General features: G+C 37.7%; 1 pseudogene; it reads right to left on the reverse strand.

Annotated features, from left to right (window-relative positions):
- Positions 1-5,487: 5,487 nt before the first annotated feature.
- Positions 5,488-26,856, reverse strand: part of LOC102530213 (flavin-containing monooxygenase 5-like) — a 119,580-nt pseudogene continuing 98,211 nt past the window's right edge.

Below are 26,856 nucleotides of genomic sequence, written 5' to 3' on the forward strand. Positions count from 1 at the left end.
TAATCCCTATTCACTGTGGTGCCTTAGGCCAGCCAACTGTACCTGTCTGTTTCATCACTTCAAACATGAAGGGGTTTCAATGCATCCTGGCATCTAAAGAACATTATATAAAGTAATTAGTTCAGGTTTCAAATTGTTTCACATCTTTATTATTTGGAAATAGACTCCTTCGAAGAGTCAGGGGAAACTACGTGTCAAAAACACTAAGCTTATAATGTGTCTTCTTATTCATTTACTCCCCTCGGGCATGGGGCCACCCAATGGGCCTTATTTAGTCAGAAATGTTTAAGTTCCTTGCTGGGTATTATCTGAGAAGAAAGACAGGGTGGAGGCTTTTTCATGCCCTACAGAAGGACCCATTTGTTTGAGGGGGTCTCTCTGGAATGGACTGAACCAGTCTCCTATTCTCAGCAATGCGTTCTTCTGATTGAGGGTATTTTTTTTGTGGCTTCCTAATGGATCTGATAGTTCATTCATCCTGAAAGGAAAGATCCTGGAGTTTATATCTAGTCCTGGTTCTTCAAATACGTTGCTCAACCTTCTCACCCTATAGTGTCTGAGATGTCTAGAGAACCAGAGACAGCAGAATATTCCTTACCTGGTCCCTGCATTCACATGCTACTGCCACCATGCCCAAATGCCTTTGAAACAGAAAAGGTGTTTGAAAATTTGGGTCCACATCCTCATTTCCAATAAAATTTTTATTTCTAGAATCAGTTCAACCAATTTTTGTTTTTTTAGCTTTCATAAAATCAACTTATCATCAAAATTAACATTTTTGATGGGCATCTTCAGTGTAGAAGAGGACAATAATTATTGGGAAGCTTAAGGATTCAGAAAAGTACATTTGTAAGTTCTCTAAGCAGAAGTATGGAGGATTTAAAGAAGTTGAAAACTATTTTCTCCAGGTATTTCCCAGACGTGGCTTGGATAAACTTTCGGGCACATTGCATGAGTTCAGGGGGGCTTCTGTTGTCCATGCTGCCTCAATAGCCTTGTTCATGCCATCTGTCAAAGATCAAGATCTAACATGCATTTCTGACCTCCTCGGGAGGATAGGAATGCAGCAGAAAATTATAATCACAATTGTATCTGACACTTATCAGGCACAATGCTAAGATGCACCATTCATGCTTTATTCTTCTCATAGTCATGACTCTTCTGTGAGGTAGGGGCTGTTACCCATATGTCACAGATGTGGACATGGAGACTTGGTTGGGTGAGGCAGCTTGCCCCATGTTGCATAGTAATAAGAGGTAGGGCTGAGATTTGAACCCACGTCAGTCTGACTTTGGACCCTAAGCTTTCAGTCACAATGTGTGTCTTGACCCCTCTCACTGCTTACATTTTTGGGAAATTAAATGTGCAAGAAGAGTTACAAATGATGCTGCTAAAACTTTATTCAATGAAGATTTGAGGTGGTGCAGCTGAAAGCTATTTAGGATATACCATATACTGTAGGGGTTTTTTTTGCTGTAATATTTAAATATTGAAATACTACTTTTTTAGATAAAGAAATCAAAAAGGCATACACAATAGAATATTATTCAGCCATAAAAAAGAAGGAAATCTTGCCATTTGCAGCAATAGGAATGGACCTCAAGGACATTATGCTAAGTGAAATAAGTCATACAGAGAAATGACATATGATCTCACTTATATATGGAGTTGAAAAGGAGGCAAGGAGTGAGGGGAATCGATGAAGGTGATCAAAAGGTACAAACCTCCAGTTATAAAATAAATCCTAGGCATGTAATGCACAGCAATGACTTTAGTTAGTAATACTGTATTGCATGTTTGAAAGTTGCTAACAGAGTGTGTGTGTGTGTGTGTATGTGTGTGTGTATATATATATATATATATATAAAACTGAATCACTTTTCTGTACACCTGAAACTAATACACAATTGTACTTCAACTATACTTCAATTAAGAAAAAGAGAACCTATGAGTATAATAACTTATGTGGCAAAAAGAAGGCTTTGTAGGTGAGACTGAGTTAAGGATCTTGATATGGGGGGAGTAGCCTGGATTATCCGTGTGGGCCCAGTCCTTCACATAGGTCCTTATAAGAAGGAGGCAGAGGATTAGAATCAGAGAGAGATGTGAGAATGGAAGTAAAGATCAGGGAGGAAGGAAATGCTTTGCTGCTGGCTGTGAAGATGGAAGAGTTCGTCTCAAATCAAGGAATGGAAGAAGTCTCTAGAAGCTGGAAAAGGCAAGAAACAGATTGCCTCTTAGAGTCCCCAGGAGGAACACAGCCCTGCTGACACCTTGATTTTATCCTGGTGAAACTGATTTTGAACTTCTAAACTCCAAAACTGTAAGATAATAAATTCATCTTGTTTTAAGCTGCTGAGTTTGTGGTAATTTATTACAGCAGTAATGAGAACTTAACACAGAGCCATTAACAGAATGAAGGAGACTTGGGAGGATGGACTGCAACTGGTTCAGTAATTCATTGTCTATTTTTCCCCGATAGGACAGTGAGTCACTGTTTTTAGCCCATTCTCATTATAAACAAAACACAGCAGCAAGTAGCCAGACTTCTCATCTTTTCTCTTTTTGCTTCTTCATAATGTCATACGAACTCCCTAATTCTGCTTGGGTTAGGGAAGTAAGGGTCAGGAAACAGTTCTTAAAGGAGATGGAGTTTTAGCCAGGTTTTGAGGGATGAATAGCAGCTTACCAGGCAGCTAAGAGGGAAAGAGTTTTTCAAACAGAATACCCTGTACAAAGATGTGGGGTCAAGATGAACTGATGTACTTGGGAAATTGTTTTAATGGAAATAAATCGAGTTCAGTTTTAGAAATGAGAGTGTGAGGTGCCTGTGGGAGTTGTTCAGAAGGCAGGTATAAACATGAGGTATAAACAAGAAAGAATCCTATGCTGGAGGATCAAGATTTGGAAGTCATCAAATTGCAGCTGAAGCTTCATCCTGAGTGACATCATCTGCGGAGGGGGTGCAGGCGGTAAGAGAGGAGTCAAGGAGGGGGTTTTGAAACATCAGTCTTTGGGAGATGGGTGGGTGTGAGAAAAGGCTCACTTACCCAGGAGAACTCGTCCGGGTACATCCTGTTCTTGTAGGACTTGTATTGTTAAAAATTAGTTCATTAATTAGGATTCATCTGAGACGAGCTTGTTCTTGAAACACATGTGCCGTTATAAAGTAAATTAGCATTCATGAGCCAAGATTCATTTGACTACACCTTGTTCTTTGAAACATACTATTTATAAAAGTAGTCAACACTCATAAGTTGTTTTTGTATAACTTATCTTTCAACATGTGCACTATTGAGTGAGAACTGCATAAACCCACATGTTTTGTACAGTAAAGGAAGCAACAGTTAGAAAGGAGCTAAGCTACTAGGAAAAAAAAATCCTAAATAAAAAAAGCATTCAGTAATTTGGGTGAAAATTTACAAAGCTGTTTAGAAGTCTGTGGGAGAGCAGACAAATGGAAATCTGAAAGGGGTACCAAACCACACCAGTGTAGTGTAGCGGGGGTGTGGCGTGATGAACTATATGTAGAGGAGCAGGATTCAGCAAGAAAGGTCCCAGATCCACCTTTAGACCTGCTTTCTAACCATCTCTAAGCCTCTGTCTTTCCCCCCTCAAAGTTGTTGTTCATTCCTTTATTCAAAAAGTAGATTAACCCTTAAAAAACACCAATCTTTATCCACCTACGATAGGATGAAACCAAATAATATATATTTTTAAATGTTTTATAATTAGCTATACTATCTTTGGCTATCTACTTTTAATTCTGGAGTAAAAATATTACGCGTATTACTTTAATGTGAGCTTTACTGACCAACAGGAAGATGATTATAAAATCCAGTGCAAAGAAAAGTCATTAAGAAAGGATAAAGGAAAACTGAAGAACTAAGGCATTTTACTTTCAAAATTAAGGCACATTCTTTAGAGTCACTAATGTGCAATAATTATAAACATAAGCATCGTTTTTTAAATCAACAGCTTGTATATATACTATATATATATAAACACACACATATAATATTTTAACTAATGTCTTTCTATGCCTAGACAGTATTAGTTTCTTACCACTGCTGCAACGAATTGCCACACATTTGATGACTTAACTAATACAAATTTGTTACCTTACAGCTCTGGAGGTTAGAAAACTCAATTGGGCTAAAACCAAGGTGCTGACTGTTCTGTATTCCTTCCTGAGATTTTAGAGGGTAGGTAATTCATTTCCTTGCTTCTTCCAGATTCTTGAGGCTGTCTATGCTCCTTGACCCGTGGCCCTCTTAACTTCTTCAAAGCCAGCAACAGCATCACTCGATCTCTGCTGTCTCCATCACGTGTCCTCTGATTCTCATGCCTCCCCCTTCCCCGTATAAGGACTTTTGATTTGGTAATTGGATATCAGTACAGACTTCATCTTAATATACTATAGTTACTAATAGAATAGAATTGCTTATATAATATAATTTCTTAATATTGAAGGCTTAGAGTAATTTATTGAAATGTCTGAAATATATAGTACTTTTTTCTTTAGCTGTTTCTTCAAAATGGTTGCTTGCAAAACAATTTAAAAGAAAAGCATTTTTCATTTCTAGTGAAAGCCTAAAATATTTTTCCTTGTGACTTTTAATTTTTCCGTGTGACTTTTTTATGCTTATGCAGTAAACATAAGCATAGAAAGATAAAATCTTAATTAAAAATTTTTTCAGCTTTCATTCTGGGTGAGAATTTGATAGAATTACTCAGAAGGAAGAAAAGAGTAACACTGAAAATAAAATGACTAAGTAAAATTTTATTTATCAGTTCTTACAAGGCGAATCGAGCCTTGTGAAACCAATTCAGGTACACTTTAAGTTGCAAAACATTCTTAAGGCTGAGACAGGATTCCTTTTAATGATAAGCTTTTCTTGTGCATTCATATTACTACTAGAAGAATGATAAATACATGTTTTTTAAGAAATCTATTTGTAAAGAGTATCTAGACAACATTTTCTTTTTCAAACTTTATTTATGTATTTATTTTACAATGTCATTTTTTTAAATTGAAGTATAGTTGATGTACAGTATTATATGTACAGGTATACAATTTAGTGATTCACAATTTTTAAAGGTTATACTCCATTTATAGTTATTATAAAATATTGGCTATATTCCCCGTGTTGTACAGTTCATCCCTGTAGCTAATTTTATATCTAATAGTTTGTACCTCTTAATCCTCCACCTCTATCTTGCCCCTCCCCTTTCCCTTTCCCCACCGGTAACCACTAATTCCCTCTCTACATCTGTAAGTTCATTTCTTTTCTGTTATATTCACTAGTTTGTTGTATTTTTTTTAGATTCCACATGTAAGTGATATCTTACAGTATTTAGACAACATTTTCTATAGCAATTATAGCAGTACTAAATAACACTGGAATACGTTACTGACAAAATTTTAAAACATAAGGATCCAGGATGAGTAGAAGCTATTATATGCTTTTTCTACTCAGTGTTCATTCATTTCTGTTTACCACGATGAATATATCTAAAGTATGCTAACCCAGCAGCCAGAAGTGCCAGGCCACCTGGTGCCATCCTTATCCAAGAGAGCTGTGAGGATGCGGGACTGTCTTCACTAGTGATTCTAGTCCTCAGGGGCTTGATAATCCGTTCTCTCTGGGTCAGGATGGCTCTCGGGCCCCAGCCCACTTTCCTGGGCCCTGCAGGCGGTACTGGTACGGGGTGCATGGGCCGAAGAAAACCTCCATGGCCAGCTTTGGGTCTGAGAGAAAGAGGAGTAGCAGGTTGGGCTTCGCGCCCACCAGGGCGGCGATCTCATCCATGTACTCGATGTGGTCCACTTGGATTGTGTGGCGGGGCGTCTTCACATACCTGAAACAAGGGGGAGGACAGAGATTTGTACGATCTGAAAGCCACCAATTTACTTCTACTCACTCTAGAGGTGACAAAACTGAGGGCTAGAAAGCCAAGTGACAAACCCAGCTCCACTCAGCCATTAAATGGGAGTGTTCCCAGAACATGAGTTTCCATGCTCTTGTCCCTTCATTTTTGATGGCACCAGGGTAACTGAACTGCAGACTGGTTTTAGCAGTGAGTCCCTACCCTCTAAGATATTCATTTGGTAAATGAAGGATTGCGATCCAGTTGGGTACTTCCTTGTGTGTTGTGTAGGTGGGATGGAAAACTCTTAACTTCTAGCCTCCTCTGTGTGTATGTGTGGGTGTGTGCAGTCAACCAGGGGATGGATAGTCAAGCAGTCATTGAGAACCTGGCCCCAGGAGCTTGGTGGCTGCAGGAGGGTAGGGATGCAGTGGGTCTAGCTGCCCCTGCAGAGCACAGGAACTCTGCAGCACTGCTGGGAAATGGCAGCTGTTTGGACAGCCCTGCCTTGATCCAGATGCTTCAGCATGACGCACTTTCAGAGACTGCAGAACACTAGAAGCCCCGCTCATATCGCAGATTTCATTTTCAGTATGACAGTTTAACTTCTCATGCCTAGAAGTCAAGTGTCTTGAGGAAGCAGTGACTTTTTCTAATAGGCGTAAATGTGTTTTATGGAATATCAGCAGCCCCGTGCACACCTGCACAAGGTGGGGTAAGGGTACAGTATATTTCTTGATGCAAGAACGCAAAGTGTCATTTTAGAGGTCTGGGAGAGCTGGCGCCTCTCTTGCAGGAACTGAACATTTGTTCCATGGTGTGTGGGACCTTCACCATGGCATAAATTTTGTAGCCTTCGCATCTGAGAACAGTAGTCTTGTTTTAGATACTGTTACATAAGAAGAAGAAACAATCGTGTCGCCATTTTATACCACTCTTCATTACCGTATTGGAAATGCTTAGCAGTACACCTGCCATAATAGGCACAAGATATTTTAATTTTAATTTTAATGAATGAATTAGAGACATTTCACCTCTTCTTCCAAATATTGATAAGAATGGTACTTGAATACTTTCTCAACCAATGGTTTTCTTTGTGTTGCAACTTTTGAAAAACTGAGCATAAAGTGGGGTGGGTTAATGAGAATGAATTTTGTTTCTTTATATGGACACACATACATACACATTACAGTCTTTAAAACCCGAAAATGATGTGGCAAGGTAACTAAGGTATTAATTTGTATGGTTTCTGACTATATTCCTCTTCTCCACCATTCTATCAAGCCTTCTGTGTTTCCTAGTCTCAAACATTTGTAATTACTTGGTCAATGAAATAACTTCCTTGCAAAATATTTCCGCTTCTAGCTTTTGTTTCCTTAAGTTCTAGGCTCATGGGAGAAAATGTAATATCTTTGAGGGAAACAAGAGGGGAGAGGAAGAGATTACACACAGTGTGTGAAATAGAAGAGTTGTGTGAAATGGTCTAGGGGGGTTTTAGGGGGTCAGAGGGAATAGATGTGAGGGGCTCCTGGGCAGATTGGACTCTGAGCTCATCTCAGCTGGACAGCCCATCTTCAGCAAAGATCCCTTCATCCTACTCCTGGCAAGGGAGCCAAAAGCCTCCAGATTTTAAGTGCGTGCTTTAGACTTAGGCAATGAAGATGCCAGTAAGGAATGTGATGTGGTGAAAATCAATGTCTATGCCCGTGTTCTGGGGAATCACATAAGTTTCCCGGATTCTGATGGGACCCTGGGAGAAATGCCAATAATGACTGAAGGTAAGGACTGAAATTCAGATTTAATATGATTTAAAGAGAATAAATCTGATCATTTGTTGCATAACTGAGTCAGGGTACTAAGATTCATGCTTGGTTTTGTGATACATAATTACTTAGGACGTGGAGGAAAACCCCCACATGATAAAGTGAGATGAAGTAGGGATTTTGATCCCAGATTAGGAATTCCATGATCCCCGTGAAGTTTCCCAGCTAGTTGTTACTAATTATTCGTTTACCGTTTTTCCATAGCCCTCTCCCTCTGGGCAATGTCTGCCATCATGGTCTTCACTGAGGGTAAGTGGCTCAGCCCTGGAAAAGAAAATTAATTCAGAGTTTGTCAGGATTCCAAGGGTTGAAAGGGGAGCACTAGGGGCAAGAAGACACTGAGAAGTAGCTCTCCCTGAAGCGTTAGGAATTACTCTAGTACTCATTTACATACCTTTGATCACTCGTGTAGCCCAGTGAGACTGGAGTTCTGCAATAGGCAGGACGATGCCCAGGGGCTGGACAAGGCCATTGACAGCCAGTGTTGGCTTCTCCAGGTCCGGGGGGAACACGAGTTTATACAGGGACATTTTATTATTAGTAACTTTGATCAAGCCATCCAGGAAAGGAAAAGAGAAACTGTATCCTGTAGCAAAGATGACAACATCGATGCCCTCCTCTCTGCTGCCGTCTTCAAAAATGGCATCTGTTTCTGTAAACTCCTTCACATTGGGCTTCACCTGGACTCTTCCAGAAATTATGTGATTCAGGAGGTCATCACTGACAGTTGGATGCTGACTTAAAGGTCTAGATAAAAAAACACAAAAAATCCCAAGTAAATAAATATACAAAAAGAGTAATGCATATGAGAAGGGATTGAAGCCAGCCATTTGCATCCCCTCCCCCAAATCTGTGCTTATCCAACTTTCTGCCTCCCACAGGAGAGAAATTTTATACCCTGAATGCTTTAGTGGCCGCCTCAGCTCTACTTTTTTTTTTTTCCTGTAGTCTTATATTTTATCTTGAAAATTTGTGTAATCTCACATTTTGTGCGGTCATTTTTTTTTTTAGTGTTAAAATAGTTTGAACTACTTAAAATAGAGGAAGAAATGATCTATTACAATGATCCCAGTTTGGAAGGCACAGTTATTACCATTAGCCTTCCCACCTTACTTCCTTACCAAATGATTATCCTTTGTAGGCAAAATCAACCTCCAAGTTAGATTTGTAACACATTTGTTATAAACAAGTTTGTGAATTTAAAAACAGGTACCCGACACAAGTACTCATTCAAATAACTTGTTAATGACTAAATGATTGCCTTAAGTAATTCTGCCTCCAGGTATTGAATCCATGCTCCAGAGAGGAGGGAGAAAGGGAAGGGCAAGGATTTACGTTGGTGGATTGCAAGTCTTTTTCTAGGCAAACATTAGCCTTCCCAGAAAGTCCATTCAGTAGTCTTCCCCTTACTCTTCTTGAAGAAAACTAGGTCACATGAACACCCTGACCCAACCATCTTCTATTGCAAGGAAGAAGGAGCAACTTGGTAAATAACCGGGAGGGTCTGTTACAGATAGAGGGGTATCTGAACTGAAAATGGGGTAGAGGGAAAAGAGTGAACAAAGATACAGATATTGAAAAGTGAGGTACACATAGAAAAATAAGTGGAGTTAAGTTTGGCTTAAGCAACTTGAAGGGGAGGAGTAGGGAATAAAAATGCAGGGCCACTGAGTTTGGGCTTCATCTGAGGGTAAAGGGAGAGTTCTATAAGAATATACATAAAATTTAGACTCTGATTTTACAGTTACTATGTTGAAAATAAATTCTAAATTGATAAAAGACAAGAATAAAAAAATTAAAAAGTAAGAATCTTGTATGTAAATCTTGGAGAATCCTGGGGCAAGGGAGACCTTCTTAACCAGTTTTAAAACTCAAAAAGGCAAATATATGTATGTTCATGTATGACTGAAGCATTATGCTGTACGCCAGAAATTGACACAACATTGTAAACTGACTATACTTCAACAAAAAATATATACACAAAAATGAAAAAAAAAATAAACCCAGAAAGTACAACATATATGAGTATTGAAAATTTAAGACACTTGTATTTTTTTAATATTTTAACTGATTTATAATCATTTTACAATGTTGTGTCAAATTCCAGTGTAGAGCACAATTTTTCAGTTATACATGAACATATATATATTCATTGTCACATTTTTTTCTCTGAGAGCTACCGTAAGATCTTGAAGACACTTGTATTTTTAAAAAGCATCACAAGTTAAACCAATGGAAAAAAAATGATTAGAAAAAAATGTAACACAGATGATAAAAAACAGATTTATCTTTAAGATAAAACATGAAAACTCATAACCATTAAGAGGAATCTTTGACCTTATGTTTTTATTATGACCGAATGGATTAATTTTCTGAAGTGCAGCTCCAGCCACATCACTCACCTGTTTTCTTTTCTTCCCTCCTCCCTCCTTGATTTTGTTGAGCCAGTTTGGTACATTTATTAGAATTTTACTTTGCTAGGCACTCTTTATTTAAAAAACCCTATATTTAGTAGTTCTGTTACACAGTTCCAATGGTTCATCTTTATTTATTTGGATTTAATTATAGACAGATTGCTTAACATCTTTTCCCCTTTTCTCATTTTCTTCTATGTTGAGGTGTCTGTTCTGATTTATTTGTTGAAAATACACCCTCAGGTAATTTTCTCTCCTTATTACAGGTGACTCATGTCTTGTCAGGGTTTAGAATTCATAGATTTGAAGACATTTTCCCTCAGAAGCTGTAGATTTTGTTCCACTGTATTCTAGGTTCCAGTCTTGTGAATGTAAAGTATGATGAATATCTAATTATTTTTCCTTTGTAGATAACTTATTCTTCCTGGTTGGAAGCATATTCATCGAATGCAGCTCATGCTCTGTGTGTGCGTGTGTGTGTTTAATGATTCAACCTGGATTCAGTGGTCTCTTTTCAATCTGAAACTTTTTCTATGATTTATTTAAATATTTTGTCTCCTCCATCTGTTCTCACTTCTCTTAACCTATCCGGTAACCGTTTTCTGCTTTAATCTATCTGCTGTCATCTTTAGCTTAGAAATAATATTTTTAAGCTTAAAAGAATGTTTTGTGCCACACTGAGTCTCCTTAAAGTTCTCTTCATATTTTTATGCAAATTAACCTCTCTTTCTTCTTCTATTTTCCTAGGCCATTGTTCTGGTTTTCTGACCCATCTTCTCTTCTTTGGATGCTGACTTCATTACATGGGATAGTATTTTTCTTTGGCAGCTTATTGGGGCTAAGGTCTGATTATTGGAGTACCCCTTGTGGCAGCTGTTTTGGAAAAATTAAAAGGACCACCTCTATGGGCCGAAGATACAGAAACAAGCAGCCTTTCTCTTGTTCAGGTACCTGGAGACAACTTACCTGTGTCCCCCAATCTGGGGACTTTCCTGGCTTCAGGAAGGACTCAGCCTACTCAGTCATTTTTTTTTTTCTTAACCCTCATCAGTGGTAGGGCCAGGCATTCATCATGAAGGGCTGATGTTGACTTTCACCAAAGAGCTCCACACCAAGTTTTGCCCAGGACCTGATGATCTCTGGTTCTTAGCTTGGAGATCTCTGAAGCTGATCTCTAGGAACTTGCTTGGTTCATGGCGGAGAAGGACTTGCATAGACCTCAGATCCTTAACTGACCCCTATTGCCCTTAGGCGCCAGCAGCTGTGGCTCAGAGAACAAAGGTAGGTATAGCTGGGATTAAGAGAAAGGGAGCGGTGTACATTGTTTGCAGAATCCTCTTGTCTACTTTTTCCTGGTAATAAAGGTTTTTAAAGAATAGATTGCAGTTGTTATGAGATTGTGCTTGAGTGAAACTAATAGAAGTTATTTGATCAAATGATTTTTATCTTTCCTGATTTATATCTCTTAACTCAGACCTCTTCTCTGAGTTCCAGTCCCACATAGTGAACTACTTGCTTGATATTTGTCTCCATTTGACTGTCTCGCAGGCATCTCAAACTCAACATAGGCAAAACAGAACTCAGCTTTTGCTTCCAAACGTGTTCCTCCTCTGGACTGCTTTTCATCCCAATAGCAGTAAATGACCAAATTGTCAACCCAATTGTTCAAGTGAAAAACCTGAGAGCTCTTGATTCTTCCCTTTCTTTCATTCCCTTCCATTCTCAACCCATCAGCAAGTACTGTAAGTTTTATTTTCAAAGCCCATCATGAATCTATCCACTTTACTTCCTCTCTAGTTCTATTATAGGCATCCAAGCCAATTTATCACTCTCTTAAGCTACTCCGTTTCCTTTTGATCCCACCTGTAACCACTAGGCTTTTCATTTTCCTCCAACAGCCCTTGGAGTGATCCTTTAAAAATGTGCATCAAATCATGACTCTCTCATGCTTAAAATACGTATTTCTCACTGTTCTTGGGATAAAATCCAAACTTTGCACCATGGCCTGGAAATACACGATCTGGCTCCTGCCTCCCTCTCTAGCCTCCTCTTCTACCATTTTCTTCTCCCTGACTTTGTTCTGATCACCCTGGTTTTCTTTATGCTCCTCAATTTGTACTGAACTCCCACCGGGTTCAATAATTTTGTACTTTCATGTCCTACTATTTGAATCCTTTTCTCCCAACTCTCTTCATTGGCTGCTCCTTCTTGTCTTTTAAGTCTTAGCTTAAACATTACCTTTCAGAAATACCTTCTTGATGATTCCATTGCATTACTTGCCTGTCCCTACTCATTAGTTTTTATCACATGATGCTTCAGAGTTCTCATAATCTTCTTCTTCCTCTTCCTCTTCCTCCTCTTCCTCTCCTTCTCCTTCTCTCTCTCTTTTTTTTTTTTTACTATCTATCTCCCTCAGGTAAAATGCAGTTTTGCTCTGTATCCAAAGCATAGTAGATGCTCACTAAATATTTTTAATGAATGAATCAATAATCACCACATTCTTTTGTCTCATTTGCCATACATTTCAGAGATTTCTCTTTCAGAATTACCCTTAGAGAAAACTAAGTAGTCATATGAGAAAAACAACCACTGGCTTATAATTCCAAACTGTTATTCCTTAGATTGATTCTTTGGTTGATACTTTTACTTCCTAAAATCTCATTTTCTTCATTCTATTCTCTCTCTTCTCTTAACTCAGCTTGGTACTGATTCCCACATCTGTCTTTTGCCTTTTCCCCAGAAGCTGCAGCCTCCCTGGGATAGACCTGGAGTCACAGAGGTATGCAAGCTGAGGAAGGGATCCTAACATATCTCGCCTTCCATGTGGTCTTACCTGACAATTGCACTGCAATCTCAGTTGAAATTCTTACGTTTAGCCTCATTGTACCCTACCCTGACATCTGCCATGACACCAGTCACACTTCCTTGCTCTAACCTGTTTTCATGGCTTTCTCTCCCCTCTAGACTTCATGCCTGGTTGAAAGGAGGGACAATGTATTATTTATTTTTGTGTTTGGCACATAGTAGTTGAATATGAAATGATTGCTGAATGAATAAGAGTGGTTAAATAGCATCAGAAAACAACTCACCTTTATGTGCAGTAATATATATTATATATATATGTTATAATATATGCTTATATTAACAAATGCATGAGATTAATTGACCACAATAAGAAGCTGAATTATCTTTAAGGTAAATTCACTTTTACACATACACATAATTACACACATTAAGGCACTCTGGTTACCACCTGTGCTGAGGCTGAAGGCCGTAGTGTGCATGATTGAATCTTGAGTTCAGTATCTTCTCTAAGTGGTTATTTACTATTGCTGTAGTTGCTATTTTCCGGTAAAAACTATTGAACAGAGTGAAGAATGAACTATCCATGGGATTCCCATTATCCCAAACACGGTGTAAAATCCACGCTCCTCGTCAAGTACTGAGGAATACCTGAAGGAGGCAGAGAGCAAGCCAGAGAAGGGACAACCCTTCATATAGGATTATTTTTATTCATAGTTTACCCATTATGGAATGTTGGCTACTGAGAATTAGGAGGTAAAATATTATTCAGTGATCATCCTTGACCTATCCCAGACACCCAGAGCTGTCTACTGATTTCCAGAAAAAGGCTACTCTACGATAACAAGTTTCTGAATGAAAAACAGAAAACTTCAGTCACTAGTCTGTATGTTTCTGAATTACTATTAAAAAAAAAATCCCTGGATATTGATAGATCTCTGTGCTTCATATATGAGTTTGAATTTAGAAGTGAGTGAATTATCATTTTGACTACTACATAATTCCAGTATATTGTTTACATCAAAATGAAAATGTACATTAAAACCTTGAATCAATCAAATTATTCAGGACTAGTGTACTGCTTACTGGAATGTAACTAGAATCCCTTTCAAATCTTTCCGTATTATATTTGTAAACTTCTCAGCATTCTGATGCAATTAGAAAATATACTGAATTATTGATTTGATTCTGGTGCTTTTGCAGTCTTGAAGTGACCATGTTGAATCTCAGTTCTCATTGATCAAATCTGTGAAGCAGAAGATAAATCAGATGGATGTTCATTACAAAGCATTTACTTTTTAAAATGCTTATTTAAAACCCTTTATACTCTTAGTGAGTGACTTAGTATTACTTAAGATAAATGATAATAAAAAAAGGTAAATATGTAAACATAATCAGGATATCGGAACATCCTAGTGGGCTGGGCTTTGCATTACTTAAGGTTAATAATCCTGAATTCAAAAGTTCTCTCATTTTCTTCCTAAATCATAGTATTGTTAATTTTTCCATGGAAGAAAGAATAATCAATCATAAATGAAGTTCTTGGATAACTTGCTTTTTTAAAATATAAAATATGCCTAAAATGGAATTTATATTCTCCTATCTTCCTCCATCACTGTAGATACAATACTCCTAGTTAAGGAGGATCACATGTTTATCATCTGTCTTGGTTTTTCTCTTTTTCCTGTTCTTTAATTCTACCACCAAAATCTACTGCTCCCAGATGGACTCCCAGTTTCTTGTCTTTAACGCTATTTGAAGTCTATTTCAGGACCCAGATGTTGCTATGGTAATGAGAAAAGCCAGCTCCATTATCTAACATTTTGTTTTATCTGTGTTAATGTTTTACGTCATTAACTCAGTTAATTGTAATTTGTTTGCATGTCTTTTCCGTTGTGAAGATGAGGTATTTATTTTGCATTTATCATCTGCTTCCCGTGAATTTAAATATCTTGAGGCCAGGGCCCATCAATTTCGTTTTCTTATTTTTGTCCCTCAGAGACCAGACATGCATTCTGAATGGCACCCACATATGCAGAGGCTTTTACTAGTGAACGTTGTGGTATTCTAACAGACAAACCTGTTTTGCTACATGGCTGAGCTCCACTGCGATATCCACTCCAGAATTCCCAGTGCCAACGACTATAATCCTCTTTCCTGAAAAGTCCTCAGGGCTTTTATACTCCCTACTGTGGAAATAACAGCCTTCAAACTTCTCAATGCCTGTGGTGGGAGAAAAGAATTTCTCATTATAATGAGTACTTTTCACACTGCTAATTCAACACAAAGAAGAAATAATGTTCTGCACAGTTTAAAAGAGCAAGATTCTGAGTCTGGGTCAGTAAATTGACTATCATGCTTTGTCTTAAAAATTTAATTTTATATTTCACAGGCCTGAAAGAGGGAGTAAACTCAGAATCAGTACCTATGAATACTAGTTACAGACAAGTGATCTTGTGACATAGTAAATGGTAGGTCTGTCTTGGACCTGCCCAAAATGAAAGTTTCATAACAATTTCACTATGAATAATGAATTTTATTCATTATTACATTGCCCCATGCAGTCTTAAGCAAAATGATGAAGCAGGAAACTGGTTGTTACTGTTTTGTTTTATTACTTTATAAGGAGATAGAGGACTTTTCTTAATCAATTTGACATCCCCTCTGATCTTCAAGCATCTAATGTCCTCATACTGTCCCTGGCTCTGCCGAGGGCTTCAGAACAGTTCCCACTCTGTGTCTGCCATTCTCGGAGATTGTCACACTCTGAACATGTTTAGTTTCTCCCTACTGAAATCTACCCAAATACGCATACCCCACATGTCCCTCTGTAGGGAGTGTCTCTCAGGAAGGAAGCAAGTCACAAAGAAGATGAAAATATGTGACAATAATATAAGCTGTAGACTATGTCATATTTTATATTGTGATTTTTCAGAATATATTACTTTTTAACATCCCAAAGATCAAGTGCTTTCATTTTACAAGAGACTGTGGGTGTGTAGACACAGAAAGATTAAGTACTTGTCATACATAACTTAGCCAGTCAGTTGGACAACCAAAATCCAGTTTTCAGTCCCTTGATTTCCATTTAGGACTCTTCTATTTTCAGTTTGCCTCAACCCCTGAAAAGTTTCTTATGATGGCTTTTTAAGCATCATAGAAAAGCACTGATACATCGAATATTTCTTGATTGACTTTTGATGGGAATTGAAGGAAAGGGAGGACAAATGGAGTAAGCGTAAAGGGAGAGCGTTTAGTTAGCAGGGGGAAGTCTTTTTTTTTTTTTTAAGTAATAGTCTCTTTTGATATAGGAATCATTTACACAGATAATTCAAAGGGAGCAATAAGCTACTAGTTTGGTTTTATTAACCAGTGAAAATCCATGATAAATGAATATTATTTTCAGATCTTGTCCCATACTCTCTTTCATATTGTAGAGAAGCAAATATCTACATTTATGGATTTTGCTTGTTTCACTTGTCATTAATTTTATTAATTTCACTTTCTCTGGAAGGGAATGAGACCAAATGAATGGACATGAAACTAAAACCATTTAGATGTGGGCTAATTTTTTGTTGTTTATTATAAGCTATATGAAACTGTAGTAAATAAAGTAGAAATTGTTGTCTTTGCCTACTTTTGTATTTCAAGGGACTATACTGTCCTAGTAACATATATGTTGGACAGTTCATTGTTTGTCATTAAATGTGACCAGAGACATTTCTTTAATTTTAGTAATAAATTTTATGCCCAATCATTTTGCTCTGTAAGTTTTTGGGCAAGTACTCTTCTACCAAACAGATTCCTCTGACACACCTGGGAAGGATTGAAGTGGTAAGTAGGGGTCTGTGTGATGTCAACTGCAGACCAAGACCCCATCAAAGACCAAAGCCTCCTGTTTTCCATTAGCCTCCACAACAACGTCCCATTGTCCACTGAAGGGGAAATCTGGACGTTTCCTCACATTGCACACTTTGGTCTGAGAACAAAGGCACAAGTACAAATCATACACAGTCACTCTTGTCAGGTTAATTCTTCCTCCCCCAAACCCCATAAACCTGAACAACACAACCCATCTGAGGCATTCATGCCCATTTAGTCCCCACTCCTGGGTACTCTTATGGTGGTTCTGCTGTGGGTGTGTGATATGGTCTGAATGTGTGTCCCCCAAAATCCATATGTAGATATCTTAACCCCAAAGGTGATGGTGTCAGCAGGTGAGGGCTTTAGAGTGGTGATCAGGTCCTGAAGGTGAAGCCCCCATGAAAGGTATTAGTGCTCTTAGAAAAGGGGCCCCACAGAGCATCCTAGCCCCTCCCACCATGGGAGGTCAGAGAGAGAAGGCATGGGCGTATGATCCAGGAAGAGAGTCCCCACCCAACCATACTGGATCTTTGACCTCAGACTTCCAGCTTCCAGAAATAATAAAACAAATTTCTGTTGTTTATAAGCCACTCCGTCTGTAGTATTTTGTTATAGTAGCTTGAATAGACTGAGACAGTGCGTTTTCAAGATAATATGAGTATTTCATCAAAAACCTAATTTTCCATAGAAATGGTTGAGATTTAACTGTGGAAAAACAAGGAAGTGACTGAAGCCACAGAAATAATGTCCCTTTTCCAGGCAGATTTCCAAATGAGGGCAACTAGTATACCTCGTGGTTTTCGTGCTGTAGCACAGGCCTGCCCAGTTTCCCTGGGCTTGACTTCGAGTTTCAGAGTTGGGCTGATGCTCCACTATGACTGTAGGATGGATTTTTGTGTGTGTGTTGAGGGTGGTGGTTGTAGATAGATTATGGGAACTCCACGGATCTTAAAAAGTCTTCTTTATGTTATTTGCATGACCCTGATTCTATATAATTTTGCTCAATTACTGCTGCCATTATTGTAAGTCCTTAAATATTTTTAATTTAAGGCTAAGAGAGAGGACCCTTACCATACCACACCAAGGTATTTGATCAGAACGGTCAAAACTCTCCAACCTCATATTTAAGCGTAATCTTCAAAACATTACTTTGTTATAAGTGATGGCTTTCCAGGGTGGAAGCCCGCTAGTGATCTTTTCGTCTGATCATACTAGAGGGTGCCAAGGGTAACTCTTGTGTGTGCACAAGTGTGTCTGTACCTCCCCTGCCCGACAATGCAGTATTTCATTTATATTGTATCTTGAAACGAATGTATTTCAGAGGCCAAAGCGTCTGGCATACATCCTGAAGTAGTCCATGAGTTTGGAGTTGTGCATGTAGTTAGGAAAATTATCAGGTATGGGGAAGTCACTGAAGCACATCATCTCTTTGGAAGTGTTGATGCTCACAGATTTGTAGACACTGGGCATTTTCTCAGAAGTACTTTTCTACAAAAAGTAACCCTCTCTTAATAAACTTCTCAATAACAAGAAAATCAAGATGAAATATTTTAAAGAAGAAAAATAACCTCAAATACAATAAAACGGTACTTTGCCTTTTATTTTCTCAATTAATGTTTTCTCCCTCACTCCCATATCTGCTAGAGAAAAAAGTTACAGTGAATGAACAGGAAGGCTTATGACTGACTTCTCAAAAGAAATACAGAATTCAAAAACAATGGAAAAATATATTTATAATGGTGAAATAAAACCGTTTACCTAGACTTCTAAAGGCAGTGAAAATATACTTTGAAAATAAAAGTGGAATAGATGCATATTTGGACAAACGAAAGCTGAGAGAATTTTTTGCCAGCAACCCAGCACTCCCAGAACTATGAGAAAGCCCTTCAGTCTGACTGGGAATGAGCCAAGATGGGAGCGTGCCAACATGTGAAGGCATGGCAGACACTAGAAATAATAAATACAAGGATAACATAAAGTCTGCTAACTGTTAAACAGCAACTACAGTAGCAGTAATGTCTTGTGGGGTTTATAACACTTTCAAGAAGTAAAATATATGATAACACAAAGAATGGGAAGGGGAAAATGGATTCAATCTGTTGTAAAATGTTTGCTTTATTTAGAAAGTGATAAAAGTACAAAACATAAGATAGAAAGTAATGTCAGGATGCATATTGAAATTTTTGGGGTGGCCATTAATAATAATGCAAGAATGGATATCTAATAATTAATGTGTGAGAAAAATAGGAAAAATATTTGAGTAATGTCAAAAGGAAGAAGAAAATAAGGAATAAAGAAACAATGAAGATATAAAACAAATAAAAACACACTAGATAATAAACTAAAACTCAGCTATATTCACATTTCATTGCATGTAAACACTCTAAAACAAAAACCAAAATACATTACAAAAATCTTTTTTACAAGAGACAATTGTAGACTGAAAGACTTGGTATAACATTCAAACACTAACCCAAAGTCAACCAGCGTGGCCGTATTACTATCAGACAAATTAACTTTATGTCAAGATTAGAGATGAAGGAGAGATTATAATGATATAAACATCAATTCTACAGAAAATATAAAAGCTTAAATATGAATTCACCTAGTAACATAATTTCAAAACTTATAAAGTAAAAAATTAACATAATTAAAAGGAGAAATAGACCTTCAAAATGGACCATCAACCAAACAGAAAAGGCAAATCAATAAAGGTTCCGGGGGAAAATATAGAAGAATATCCTCAAGACGTTGGGATAAATGAAATTGCTTATATATGACACAAAAGTACAACAAGAAAAACTTCATTTTACCCACCTTATACCCATGCTAAGTCAGGGAAAAAAAAATCTGTGACATCCTTTTCCTTACACAATACCACCTGATCTGCTGAAGGAATCCTCAACTACCATCTCATTGTCACATGGAATCTCAACTACCAAGAAAAGAATCTCATAAATTTCATGCCTAAGTCTGAGACTGACATATATTTACAAATTTCTTCAGTCAGTGAGTCATGCAAGCAAGATTCAGGACATCAAGTTATGTGTAGGAAATGTGGTGTAGTGTATGTTCCATTTGAGGAAATCATCACCCAAACTGTTACAGATATTTTAAAAAGCTACTTGCTTAAAATCAAATCAAATCCAAACTTACTTGAAATTTCCAGAGACCTCCAATATCATCATTTCTTTCACAGCAGGTGGGCTCCAAGTCTTCATCCAAGCAGCACTTAATGGCACCCAGTCCACTAATTCCAGCTCCAATCACAGCAATTTGCTTCTTGGCCGTGGTGCCTCAAAACTGCGCTGGGTGGTGGAAATGGAAAGCTCTGTCACTACCACCCATTCCATTTAAAAGAAACTGTAGGTAACAGGACCTACAATTTGCTGTCCTAAATTTTGATTGTTCTTATTAGCAATGTGAACATCAATATGTTGATTATCCACTAGGATGTTAGGTGTAAGGGATACAAAAATATACAAAAATAAACTTATTCCCTCAAAAAGTTCTCCATATAGTGAGGACAGAAACACAAACATGTAACTGCCAGACTATGTGATAAATGCAAATAATACTGTCATACTGTGTGTGCCATAGGCAGGCAGTGCAGGGAGGGAATACTTGACCTGCTGGAGGAAATGACACATACTGAAACTTAAGAGTGAATGAACAGAAATTCACTAGGTAAAAGACCAGGAAGGGTGGTGTGCGTGCATGTGTGTACGTGACATTCCAGACAGGACAGATAACATGAGTGAAGGCAGAAGTGAGAAAATACAGAGAACTACGTGCAACCTAGCAAAACCGAAGTCAGTAAGATATGGACTGAAATGGATTCATTAGATTTGTCAAGATAGTGGTCATGGGGGATCTTTGTCAGAGAAATTTCTGTGGAGCAGTGGGGTAGAAGCCATCTTCCAACAGTTTGAGGAGGAAACAAGACCAGAGAAAGCAGACAAAGTGATGGTTAGTAGTTACACTCCAGAAAAGCCTATACAAACAAAATAAATCCAACATATTGATATTTTCCTCTTTTTTAATGATCTAATACAAGCTAACTGAAATAACTTGGGGACTGAAAAAAAAACTATTTTTGAAGTATGTAATACAGTATTGTTGACTATGATCACAATGCTGTATGTTCCCGAGAACTTACTCATCTTCTAATACAAATCTGTAAAGTTGCTAAGAGACTAGCTCTTAAATGTTCTCACCATAAAAAAGAATGATAATTATATGATGTGATAGAGGTGTTACTAACTACAGGGATAATCATATGTGATATATAAATATATCAAATCAACAGGTGGTACACCTTAAACTTACACAGTGTTATATGCCTCTTACATTGCAATAAAATTTTTAAAAAATAAAAACACATGTAATAAAGATGGCATAAGACTGAAACAACTATTGAGTTATTATGAAAGTATCAGTACTTAGTATCTCTGAGTCTTAGATTGCTTATTCACTTGCTTGTTTACCCACTTACTTATTTTTTCAACACACATTGATCCCCAACTATGGACCAGGTACTGTGCCTTTGCTGAGGCCACAAAGAACGCGACATAGTCCTTGACCTCAAGGCTTCAATCTAAAGGAGGAGTGCAGTGCAAAGATAGTTAAAGACACCGAATTGTAACCACTAAGATTAAGACACATGCCAATGGTGCCTCAACATTACTGAACTGCTCATAGTGATTCGTTAGACCCCTGTGTTTTCTTGCTGAAAATGCCATTTGTTGAAGATACTGTTTCTACTATGAACATATCTTCCCTTTTCTACTGGTCACCTCCTGTGTAACACCTTCCATGAAATTCTCTGGCGTAGTTAAGCCCATCCTAATAAGGTGACCACACAGTGCCTTGCATAGACCTCTATCATTGCATTTAGCACATCCTTTCATTTACTCTTCTGTCTGCCTTATTTTACTGAGTAATAAGCACCTAGCAAAATTTGAGACAGCTGATACCTTTAATAAGTGCCTTAGAATGAAATTCGTGTGAACAAGTTAATTTCTGAACTTCCTTACTTTTTTGTACTTGCTAACATAGTTGGACAGTAAGAATACTATGCCATACAACTATAATCAGATAAAATATATTAATGACTATCCCCACAAAGCAACATATATGATAAAACAAAGATAAGAGACCAACCTTTGGAAAGAAGAAAAAACAAGTTTAATTTCAGCTTCTCAAGTAGATCTTTTGCTCCCTCTGCCTTCTTGAAAACAGTCATTCCACAGCAATTTAAAGACTTTTATAGCTTATTGAATTAGGTACTTTGTAATCCCTTCCCATGACTCCTCCAATTTGAATTCAAAAAATTGCCATGAGCTTTTTAAGGAAGGGGCCATGTCTAATTTGAAGGTATTTACAATTCATTCCCTGATTTTGGACTGTAATCATTTTAATACTAATCGGCACATTGTAATGACCATCCAAATTAAATCATTTGCATTGGCTGGGGAGAGTATTACAAATATTTTGGAAAATAGCAATGTTGTTAATATCTCATCACAAGTTGAAACACTTTTATCACTTCAGATAATTTTATGTTAAAAATGTTAATGTATTTATGTTAAGAAAATTTTTAATGAAAATAATGTTCAGTTAATACTTATAAATGACTTTTAAAAGAAGACAAAGTAAACTATAAATTACACAAAGAAATATATCAAATTATTATTAATTATTGTATTTAGGCTACAGAACTATGGGTGATGATATTTTTAGCTTTTCTATACATAAGACAAATAAAAATGTTAAAAGTATATTCATAAAACATAAAATGATTGCTACCAACCACCTAGGCATTGGGCTCCCAGTTATAACCCAGGAAGAATTATAGACATGTCTTTGAGTTGGAAGGGAACTCAGAGGTCACCTAGTCTAATCTTGTCCAAATGTAGAAATTCTCTTCTTTGCAGTAAGCTTCCATATGTTTATCAGGTCTTGACTATATGTATGTTTCACAAGTGGTATATTCTATTTCCAGAAACTTTTAATCATTAGAAAAATTTTCTTACTTTATGGTAACATCTCCCTCTCTAACTTATGTATAGTAGTCCCCATTTAGGACTTCCACTCTTTTTTTTTTATGGTGGCTCTTTGAGACCGCTATCACATCCTATCTAAATTTCCCTTTAAGAAAATCTGCACAACTCATCCAACTGTTCTCTCAACACAATGTGAGTCGCAGTACCTTTTCTGGGTACTAAATAAATATTTGTCGAGTCGACCAATATAACTTAGTAACTGGAACTTTTGTCAACTTACTTACCATTCTCTGGACTAGGAAAGTTAAAATGTACTGGGCAAACTTGTGAGCACTTGACTTCAAAGACAATGTGCTCCAGAGAAAAAAATGTGACAATGAGTGTGTATATGTCCATGAATGACTGAAAAATTGTGCTGAACACTGGAATTTGACACAACACTGTAAAATGATTATGAATCAATAAAAAATGTAAAAAAAAAAACAAAAAAAACCCAAAAGACAATGTGCTCATTCCTTCCCTGGTTCTAATGTAAGTTACTTACCTTGTTTACATCAATGAGAGGCTGATGAAGGGGCAGGGGAGGAAGGAGGTTAGAGTGACAATGCAAGATATAATGAGTTTATTATTTTCTGGCAGTGTCTCAACAACTGACATCACTATCAAGTCCTCATCTGACTCTTTACCTCCAGGATACTGGTGGTGGTGTCTGGAGGTGGTATGGGAATGTATAGAAGTGTCCCAGTTACTCTGGTTCTATTTATCTTGTTTATTTATTTGGCTCTAAGACTTGGAGAATTCATGCATTGGAAGCAGCTACTGGGGACTCAGGTATACCTGATGACAGAGGGAAAGTGTCACACTCATAACACATTAAATTGATGCTGACATCCTGATAGTGAGTCTATTTACCCTTCATTTACTTCTTTCCCTAACTCAACTCCTCGAATGCTGAGAGTACAAAGGAGGCTGGAGAGCTCCTCTCTAGGAAAACAGACTGATCCAAGAGGAAAGTAACATCTACAGACAGTGACATTTGGGAGTCTCCCACTGAGAAATCCCTTTCTCTGGCTGATGACCATACAGTGAAACTCACCATTAGATGAGCTCTACCTATGCATACAGAGCATCCGATAAATCCCTCTCCTCACTCTTAAAATGGACAACCAAAGATAGCTGAGGAAAGACTGTATCATTAAAAACAGAAACCAAAATAAACAAAGTGGGAAAAGATAAACTCACAGAAAATGGACAGTGAAGGGAAACGAAAATTAAAACAGAAGACATAATTCATATCTTTATGGATAAAAAAGATATGTATGCATGAAACAAATCTGGACGGCTTTAAGGAAAGAACATAAAAGAAGTAGAACTTTTGGAATTTAAAAATACAGTAGCAAAGATGTAAGATTTCGTCAGGATATCGGAAGAGAAGACTGAGGAAAAAAATCTTCCAGAAGGTGGAATAAATAGACAGAGATGGAAAATTGAAGAGAAAAGATGAAAAAAGTAGGTTATCAGGAAAAGGGATTCAACACACAAAACATAGGACCTCTACAAAAAGGAAAGAGGAAATAGAATAAAATAAATACTTAAAAATTTTGCTATCTTTCCTAAAACAAAAAAATCCAAATTTCTAAATTAAAAGTTCTCTGCATGCCCAACACAAAGAATGAGAAAAGATCTCCAAGATACATTATCATGAAATTTCAGATAGTTGGGAATAAAGAGACTGTCATTAAACACCCCAAGGAGAAAAACAAACTGCACAAGGCTAAGAAGACGATGCATAAATTCCTTAAAAACTCAAATAGAAAATAATTTAAAATCTAAAATTCTGTATCCAGCTACATTATCAGTTAAATATGGAGGTAAAATTAAAACCTTTTAAGACCTGCATGGTCTGATAAAACTTACCATCAATGAACTCTACCTCAGGAAGTTACTAGACATTATGTTCAACCAAAAAAAAAAAAGTTTAGGTTTTGTGGGCCATATGGTCTCTGCGGCAACTATTCAACAGAGAACAGCCACAGATAATACATAAACAGATGGGCATGCTGTGTTCCAATAAAACTTTATTTACAAAAATAGGCAGTGGACTGGGCTGGATTTGTCCTGAGGGTCATAGTTTTCTGTCCCTTGGTCTAACCTTTGATGTGACTTTGTTGTGCCTTCTGTAGTTAGACTTTGTCTTATTCAACCAATTTGGGAATTTAACCCCATTTACATTTACCTGTTTTCAAAAGTGATATGTCTGGACTTTATTTCTATCATGCTTTATGGTTTCCATGTTGTAAGGTATCCATATATTTTCCTTAGCTATGCGGACAATGCTTTCTTTGCTTGTCTCTTCTCTGACTTAGGAAAGTTGTATATACTGTTTTTTCTAACCTCTCCCTGTATCCCAGTCATCAGGGCTGTTCTGAAGTGTTCCAGTTCTTGGCCTTCCTGGGAAAACAGTTTATCTAATGGTGGTAGGATGGTACTTTCCTTCTTCTTTGAAGTTAGGTGTGGCCCCATGACTTGCTTTGGCCAATAATATGGTGGTGACTTGTGTCACTCTCAGGAGGTGAGTGAAGAGTGAGTGCACAATTTACCATGTTCACGTTTTCATGTCTCAGCGATTTTAGGAGCGTGGTTAGAGATGCAGCTTCCACCTGCCGGGCGCGCTGATTGACTATGATGTGCGGAGCCCTCCTGCCGACCTGCCACAGGCGGAATAAACATTTGTGATTCTGAGCCATGAAGCTTGGGGGCTGTTTGAACCACAGCAAAATCTACCATATCCTGAGTGACAGAGAAACTGATACACTGAAGTGGGATGCTGCCAAGAATCTAGAAAAAGGCATAAAGAGAATAAAAAATGTGGGGGCTTTCAGGATTGGAAGAGGCAACTGATTCTTAACCCAATAAATAAAACATAAAACTGGGAAGACCTTTGAGTGACAAAGTTTGATTAAAACTCAGCTTTGGAATCAGTATCAAATTAAAGGTGCAACCATCCCACCCTTTGTTAGAGTCTCTGAGAGCATTAAGTTCTCAAGGTCCAGTCAGGGCACTGATGCCCAGTAAATCTATTCAGTTGAGCAGAGCTAAAGGTGTTGGTCTCCCATTGATCCCTGCCAGAGAACTTGCCATTCACTCAAGACAGGGGTGGGGAACAGAGAGAAGGAGAGAAGCAGGGGAGGTGGGAGCATGTGTGGGTGTGGGTGGGGGCACAGGGAGAAGCACAACTGGGCAAAGGCAGAGACATACAGCAAATAGAGAAAGTTTACATAGAGAAAGCTATGGTCATGGCTATTGATAGTTGGAGCTGGCGGGAACTGAACAGGTAGGAAGCCAAGTTTTTGAGAGAGTTGCACTGTCAGAAGAACCACCTGCCTGGGCTGAAACACATGGTGACTGTTTGAGACTGAAAATGATCCTTGGGCTTCCAAACATCTATGGATGCACACAATAGACAGGAGAACCTGCTTAGTCAGGAAGGAGGGCAGAGTCTTGTAAGCCCATTTCAGGAATGGCCAGCGAGGATAATTGCCAGCAGGTGGAGCACAGAGCGCACCAAACTTCCATCACCCACCTTCAGTGGTATCTCACAGTTACTACAGGACAGTCACAAGTAAATGGAATATTTTGAGTATGTTTTATTGTCTTGGAATTTAGCCCAAATTTAGTCTCCCTTCATCTTCGTCCCAACTTGTCTTGACATAATTTGAGACTTTAAGATCCAGGTTTTCATTGTTATGTTTAAAAACCAAGGTCATTATGTAATCTGTTTTTTTCCCCCAGAAAATAACACTGACATGTGTTCAGTAGTGTACTCAGGCATTTCTATGTTTAGTTGGTTTCAGAGAATAATTCAAGTCTTATATCATGATTCCTCTATTGTTGAGCTCTTAATTTTCTTCAATTCTTCAAGAAAAGTTAAGGAACTACGGCTGAGCAGCTAGCTGTATTGTTACAGGCGCAAGATGTAACTCTTAAGAGTTCCTGGGCTTTTAATCTCCACATCCTGCAGTGACTCAGTGTGCAGCCTTAGGCCAGACAGCTTAACATATGTTTCATTTCTGGGGG

This window comes from Vicugna pacos, chromosome 21, assembly GCF_048564905.1.
Source record: "Vicugna pacos chromosome 21, VicPac4, whole genome shotgun sequence".
Taxonomy (NCBI): domain Eukaryota; kingdom Metazoa; phylum Chordata; class Mammalia; order Artiodactyla; family Camelidae; genus Vicugna; species Vicugna pacos.